The following is a 7,801-nucleotide window of genomic DNA, read 5'->3' as shown; positions in this document are numbered from 1 at the left end:
CCCCTTGCCACAGAGTTAAATCCAGACTAACAATCCCCAGTTAGAGATCAAACCAACAACAGCAGCATTGTGTCTGCCTTCATGGCTTTACCATCAACTACTGCAGCTGGTTTACTCGAAACAAGGAACACCCTCTACCCACCTCCCCCGCCCCGGGGCCAGAAACGTGCTCGTTCCCGGAGCTTGGCCAGGCGGAGCCGCGCTGCCCGGGGGGTTCTGCGGGCCGGGCTGGGGGGAGCTGCTCCGCCAAGCCGGTATCGGCGGGTGCCGAGCGCCAGGGAGCTCTCCCCCACAGCACAGAGGGGTTTCCAGTCAGCACTCACGCGCGACGAAACGCCTGCACAATCACAAGTAGAGCTCCGCTCTCGGTCTGGCTTTTGGGAAAGGCGAGGGGGAACCCCGCTGTAGCGGGGAAAGCCGCGCCTGCAGCTGCGCAGCGCCCCGCGGCACACGGCGAGCTCGCCCCCGCGGCGCGCCTCCGAGCAGCCCTGCCCCGGGAGCGCCGGGCTTCCCCCGATCCCTGCCCGGCCGCCTCGCTCCGGGCCGCCGCCGGCAGCGACCGACCTGCTGTGGCAGCGAACCTCCCGCCGAGGGGCCCCTCTGCCACCCCTGCCCGGGGCGGTGACCCCGCAACCCTCGGTGGCCCCGGCCCCTCCGCTCAGCCGGGCGACAGAGACGCGCTTCCACCTTCTCCTTTCCACCGTAAGTAGGGAAAAAGAAAATGCAAGGAAAGAAAAGAAAAAGGCCAATAACCTAAGCACTACTCCAGCTTCGTTCATGATACAACCACCTGGAAGCAAAGGAGTGCGCTGCGCAGTCTCAGAGGGCCTTTTGCTGGGCACAGCTGGAATTTGAGTGTACATCCTCATACCTCCTTTCCCCGCCCTTACTTATTTTTACATCAGCAGCAAAGTTGGAGGAGACGTGGAATTTGCTTTACAGAAGCATGGGAGAAATAAATCTGTTAGAGGAAACCTTTCGTTGCCCGTTCTGACTCCTGGCATTACCCAAATTGTGCATCTCTTACGGGAAAACCGAGACACAGCAACTTTCTCTGACATTTGTGCCCTGCACAAACTCTTTAGGAGGCCACAGGAGCTGGAATAACACTTTCTATGTACCTATATGCAGTTTGGGAGCCAGCACCGGTAAGGAATAATAGGAATACAGAATTATTGGAAGCATGCCTCCATCTTGGCCTAACTCCTGCCAAAGGGCAGTACCTCCCCGGCAGGTATGGTGCTTCACACTGATGTGGTAAGTCTCCAGTCGACTTCCGAATCACCAACCAAAGACGCCTGTACATATTCGCAGGTCAGTATCATCGACTATTCATTGCCTATACGTAGCTAGAAATCTGCTGGCCTGGTAAAAACCACTGCTAACAGAACAATGTCAGCAAAGGCTGCAACACAGTCTTGTGAGAGACAGGCGATTCGTGCCTACTGAGGCTCTTTCAGCACAAAGGCTTTTAGAGGAAGAAGAGAGAGAAGGGGGGAAAAAAGGAGGGAGGGCTCTCGTGTTTCAGGGCTGCTGTCCCCTGGGAACCAAGAACCAAGTGTAGCTTCAATCAAATGCTGACTTCTCCTCTGGGAGCTCAGTAGGAAACCTGATCTCACTAGCTCATGCCTGCCTCCATGCATATAGGCTGGGTTTTCTTTCATACCAGCAATTTGTATAAAGAGGGGAACCAATATAGTTTATTGCAAACGAGATCTTGCAGTAATGGATCTAGAGAGATATTTCTGTAGCTAAAATAAGACAACCTTCAGCCACCTGCTCAGGGCAGGCCGCGCCACAGCCGCCTCCAGCTCTGCACACACAGCTCCGCTGTGGGTGCCCCTGGCACTGCACGGCACAGCTTCCCACGCATCTCCCCGAGCCCTGCATCCTCCCCAGCTGGCAGCAGCCGCCCTGGCTTGGGGTTTTGTGCAATGCCAGGTTACACTTCCATTAAAATGTTTGCCCTGGGAGATCACTTCCTGCTTGCAAGTACTGTTCCAGCTTCCCCTGCTGCTCCCAACTTTAGCCAGAGGTATTTCTCTCCTCGCCCAGCGAGGCATGGAGACCCCGCGAAGCATCCATCCCTGCCCGCTGGTCCTGGGCTGGCCTGGCACGGCAAAGCCCGGCACAGCACAGCAGGTCTGCAGGGGAAGACCTCAGAGCTCCACATAACTTCACTCCGGGCTGCTTAATTCTGCACAGGGCTTTGCTAATCCACTTTGTGCTTGACTACTGAAATGGGAGGAAAGGAAAACACTGCATGGGGAGCACGACCAGGCCAGAGCAAGGTGAGCCTGGGGGACTGCAGCCTGTGGGAAGGGCTTTCCTCAACACCCAGCTCATCCTCCTACTGCTGTGGGCAAGTCAGAGAAGCTTAAAGCACAACCCAGCACACCAGGGCGTGGGAGCAAAGGGGATTGCCCGAGGATCAGAGATCCTTGTAGGATCTCTCCATAGCCAGGAGCTTTCACATGGAGAAAGTTTGGCTCAGGGAGGGAATTTACACTTAGAAAGAGGAACTCAGCCCATTCCTTCTTGTGCCATTAACAAGTTCTCTGTGAATTTCAAGGAGAGCTGAGAATACGCCCCTCCAGCTTTGATTTCACTTCTCTGTCCCTACCTGTCACCATACATAAATGCCACAGTCAAACCATGACTAAATCAGCCCTGCAAAGCTCTCTCACCCCTCCAGGAGACTCCCAGATGCAATGCCACCCCATCCCAGGAGAACACAGAGGAAACACACTGGTGTGTGAGGGACAGGCAGCCCCACAGCACCTGTCCACACAGGGACAAGGACAACCATCAGGCTGCCCCAAGCACGGAGTCTGCTCTCTGTGCAAGTACAGGTGTCCTTCTCTCCGCTACCAAATGTGCCAAGTGCCAGCCACTCCACTACTCCTATGATGGTGGAATTCTCACTTCTATAAGAGGATACAGGCCCAAATGTTCCATAATATGCAAATACTGAAAGGCATACAAGGCCCCCAGGTGAGCTCCTGGGATAAGACCAAGAGTTACTACAACTGAAAATGAAAAGCAAACCACGCACTCAGAAAGAATGAGCTGGCAGACTGCACCCACCGTGGGCCATCTAGAGGTGCATGGGGAAGAACCCCACTAAAGCACCAAGCCACTGCAGCTTCTGGATGTGGGAGATTACTCCAAGGGCAGCAGGAGCCACAGAAAGGACAGCACCGAGGCTAGGAGCACTCTGGGCCCTCCTGGCTGAGGAGCAGGCAGAGGAAGCACAATGACAGGCTTTCCCAATGCAGGCTCAGCCGTGGAGCACAGCCCCGAGTCTCCCCTTTCCCCTGTGCTCTGCTGAACACACTCAGCTCTTTATATGAGCTGTTCCCAGTGTGGCTGGTGGATTCTGCGCTTTCCACTTTAATTGTCTTATCCAAATAAAGCTTTGTTTTCCTTAGCACGACAATCCCAACATTCAGACCGAGATTTTCATTGGACAGAAGAGATATTTTATTCTCTGATTGTTTAGGGAGTCAGGGCTTACACGGAACAGCCCCGGCTTGTGTGCCTCCACTCACAATGGGCGCTTTGCAGCCCCTTGTCCCCATCATGTAGATTCATTTTACGGAGCACTCAGGATGAGAATCATGCTTCTATCAATTTCATAGCTTTCCAAGTCTACCCTAGACTTTAACAAGTCTTTTAGTTTGCACCTAGACAATAAATTTAGTTTAATTTAGCTTCCGGTCTTTAATTTTAGCAGGTCTTCTTTTTGCATGCAAATCAATATGGCAATTACCATCTAAAAGCTCACCCAGCCCTAGGTCAATGTAAATTGATCATTGTCCGCCTTCTACAAAATAACACCGGGAGTCTGTGGTGCATAATGAGATTATACTGGAAACTGTCTTTCAAATCACAAATTATATTTCATGCTGTCAGGATCTTCTCCAAGCAGACTTCCTTGCATGTCTAATCACATGGCACCAAATCTATCAGCTCATGAGGTAGTTTTGGGGTGCAAAGAGTGAAGGAAGAGTCCCAAATAATTCAGACAACAGTTCTGGAAAACAGGCAGGCAGGTACTGAGGCGTGCTCTCACTCGCTAACTTTTCCAGCAGTGGAAGAGAGGAGGGGAAAAAAGTCTCCCCTCAGCCAAGAACTGCTGTCCAGCAAACAAGGAAAAATGAATTCCCTGCTGGAAAGCAGAAGAACTTTCCTAAGGCCACATTTGCAAGGATTTCTTGGCCTCCTTCTTTCCGTCCCCACCTCATCTGCTCGGCCACTCAAAGGAGCGCTGGCATCCTGCTCCGGAGGAAGCCGGCAAAGGACGCGCTCTCCTGGCAGAGACCTCCCTGCCCGCCACTGCCCGCGGACCCGAGCAGGTCAGCTCGGAGGGAAAGGTCGCTCCGGAGCAGCGGCTGCTGTAAGCCGGTTCCCTGAAAGGCCAGAGGATTAACGGGATCTGCTCACAGCCAGGGGAACTCCCCCTGCCTGCAGCCCGGGCCTCCGCGTTCCCTCCGGCACGCACAGGCGATGCAGCCAGCGAGCGCTGCTTGGCGTATTGCAAAGGGGTAAGCCCGGCTCTTCGTGCCACTATCCAGGTTATTGCAAAAACAAGGAAGGGGGGAGCAGGCCCGCTCTGACCATCAATTATTTCTAAAGCAACACCAGCCTAAGGAGGAAGTATTAAACTCGGCTTCATGCTGCTCGAAGCCCACACTAAAATGTGATGTATTGCAGCGTTCGGGGGAAAGACAGTGCATCGCACATCACCTGTGCAACCCAACTATGCTGCAGGGTCCCAGCAAGAGCACAGACCTCTGCACAAGACATGCAGAAATTGGAGATCACTTGTCCTCCACACTAAGCACCGATTTACTCCAAGCCATATTTAGTCTGAGGGAAACGTGGCTGCTTAGCTATGACCTCAACTGCAGCAGGCCTTTTGCCTGTCTTTGCAGGGGCCACTCATCGGTCAGAGTGGAGAGACCTTGTAAACGACAGCCACACATTGCCAAAACTACTTTGGTATGTGTGGCACTCATTATTTTGGGCTGTGGTGACCTGGGTCCATTTTCTCCACAAACAGAGACATGAAAACATATCAACAACTTTGTGTGCTCTCACAGCTGCACAGATCCAGCAAGTTTGCTTGCATGGACTGTACAGGAGCCCCTGCAGCTCAGTCACTCTTGGGGGACCTTGGCTTCCTCATCAGTCTTCAAAAACGTGAATTAACGCAGGGTGGAAGAAGAGGAGGGAAGAGCGATGACAATTTTGAACTGCCTGAGAAGCTGCAGCTCTTGGCACATTCTGGTAAAGGCAGATACAGTGTGTGACACGGAGCCTAGATTGTCCACCAACACAGGAATAAAGCCAAGGCACCAGTATTGTTTCAAGACCCAGTCCATATTTGGGCATTCAGCTCACACATCCCAAGTATTGCTTTAAATATTAGAGACAATTCGCCAATGTGGTTCATAATGTAGTCAAATGGGAGAAGTCATTTCTGTTCACTCTCAGATTACTGCCTTGGTCTTGATGGTGGGGAGGTTTTTTGTGGGGGGAGAAGAGAGGGAAACCCTGCTGAGTCTGTTTGCACTGGTCTCTATTAGATATGCAACAAATCTGCCATTTCCGGCGCTGCTTCTATCTAATTAGAGATGTATTTAGATGTGACGTGTAAATAAGCGCGAGCTGCCTGCTGCCCTGGCTGCGTGGACTGCTCGGGAGCATTTCCAATAAGGCTGTAGCGCCCGGAACCAGGGCTCAGACAAAGAGGGATGGGAATGGTCTGCGCTGCAGGCAAATCCAACAAAACCAGCTTTTATCTATCGCTCTAAAGCCTTAACTGCTTTTAATCTGTACCGCCCAGGCTTGCACGCCAGGATCGCATCTCATCCACCGAGGACGTCTCAAGCACAAAAGGAAGCACACAGGCACGGAAGAGCGGAGAACAACCCCCGACCCACCCGAGCTGCAACGCAGACCCCGCTCTCCACCTGCCCTTGCGTTCCACGAGGTGTGTTTGCTCCCCTGGGCTTCCAAACACCCCGAGGCAGGTACGCCCATCTCCTGCCTGCACAGACACGAGGGCTGCCCCACGTTGTGAGCGCAGATGCGGCCCCGTGGGGCGAAGGGTACCGAGCTGCTGGGAGAGAACTTGACGGAACCTGAAGGCGGCCACGGGAACTCGCTCCCCCCGCGGGGCCGGGAACCTCCATCCTGGGATTGCCCCTTGCGGGAAGAGGGCGGGCACGGCAGGGCCGCGGGGGGCGGAGAGCCCCGGGGACGCCTCCGAGCCCGGGGGGCTGCGGCGGCTGCCCCGGGCCTGGGGCTGCCCGAGCCCGGCTCCAAGCGCTCCTCGGAGTTTCCAGAGAGGAAACTCCTGGGAACGAAATCATCTGGCACTCGCCTCCTGAACTCTTTTTCCTGTTGTGGGAAATATCTCGTATAAAGCCATTAGATGGACGAGGCAGCGCCGGGGCCCGAAGGAGCGCTGCCCCCGTCTCCCCCCGCTCCGACATCATCCCTACGATCGCTACAGTGCTGCCGCATCTTTCCAGGCCGGGATAGCCATCCCCGATCCCCTTCGGCGTGAAGGGTTAACAGCCATCATCACCACCAAAAAAAAAAAAAAAAAAGGGAAGGAAGAAAAGAGGGAGGGAAAAAAAGAAAAAATATCGCGGTGACCTTTTCCTCTCCGTCTCCCCCACTCTCCCTTTCAGGCTCCGGTTCCTGTGCTCGCAGGGAGCCTGAGCGGCTGTCTAGACCGATCTATCACAGACGGACAAACAATACCAGGAGAAACCCCTGCCCGGTCCCTCAGCCTCCGCCACTCACCTTAGAAATGGCGAAGAACAGAAAAGTGACCGCGATACAATCCTCCCCGGTATATTTATAGCTTTCCACACAGCCCACCTTCATGCCTGACAAATGAGATTTTGTATGCTCTCTCAACGTACGCTCCAATAAACACACACACTTTTTTTTTTTTTTTTTTTTTTTTTTTTTTTTTTTTTTACTTCTTTTTTGTTGGTGGTGGTGGTGTGTGTCTGTTTGTTTTTAGTAACGTTCCGGGGCTCGTCCCTCCGATCTCGGGGCGGGCGAGGGCCCACCACGCCCGTCTGTGACGGCAGGTTTGATAGCGGGGCCGGGACGGACTGAGAGGAGCAATAGGGGTCTCGGTCACTCGTCCATATACAACCTCCCAACCTGGAAGCTTCAATATCCGTATTCATCACGCCCCTTCGTACCCGGCCCCCCTCACCCGAAGTATTCCCTGGTCCCTGCCAGCCCTTCAGACTGCGTATTAAAGAGGTATACGGGGCGAGGAGCCGGAGGTCCAACGCTGCAAAAGGCTGGGGAATAACTAATGAGCTGTGCAGCCCATTGATCCGGTGCATACTTCCTAATTAACTCTGAGTCACCTATTTGTGACAGCAATTCAAAGAACTGCACCAGGGATAAACTGCAACCCCGGCGCGCGAAGGCAACCCGCCGGGGGGGGCGGGGAGGGAAGAGGCGGCGAGGGGGGGGGTACTGGGGGAGGAATTTTCTCCTAATCCTCCTAAAAGCAATTAGGGTGAGCGCTGCGCTGGCTACCTCTCGGGAAGAAAAAAAAAAAAAAGAAAAAAGAAAGGGAAAAAAAAACCCACCCAGCGGCTCCAACAGCAGAACCGAAAGGAAATGAATCGGTGTGTCGCAAGGGCGACAGCAGCGGGCTCCAGACAAGACAGGCAAGCCTCAGCACCTCGGGGACGAAAGTCGGCGAGAGCGGCAGCCGGAGGAAGCGGAACGCCGGTCTCGGCGGGCAGCGGCGCGC

The 7,801-nt window shown here is 54.0% G+C and overlaps 1 protein-coding gene across 8 annotated transcripts in view; it reads right to left on the bottom strand.

Annotated features, from left to right (window-relative positions):
- BCOR (BCL6 corepressor) overlaps positions 1-7,801 on the bottom strand; it is an 82,301-nt gene that overhangs the window by 48,841 nt on the left and 25,659 nt on the right. Inside the window, exon 1 of one of the 8 annotated variants that reach the window (XM_033512065.1) lies at positions 6,820-6,991. The exons of the other annotated variants lie outside the window; for them this stretch is intronic. The gene's annotated coding sequence lies outside the window, so the exon portion shown is untranslated. Of the gene's footprint in view, positions 1-6,819; positions 6,992-7,801 lie in introns of those variants that run through there. 8 annotated transcript variants of the gene reach the window in all.

The sequence above is a fragment of the Parus major genome, chromosome 1 (genome assembly GCF_001522545.3).
Source record: "Parus major isolate Abel chromosome 1, Parus_major1.1, whole genome shotgun sequence".
NCBI lineage: Eukaryota > Metazoa > Chordata > Aves > Passeriformes > Paridae > Parus > Parus major.
Note: the sequence above shows the minus strand (reverse complement) of the source record. Positions and strands in the feature narration are given on the sequence as shown.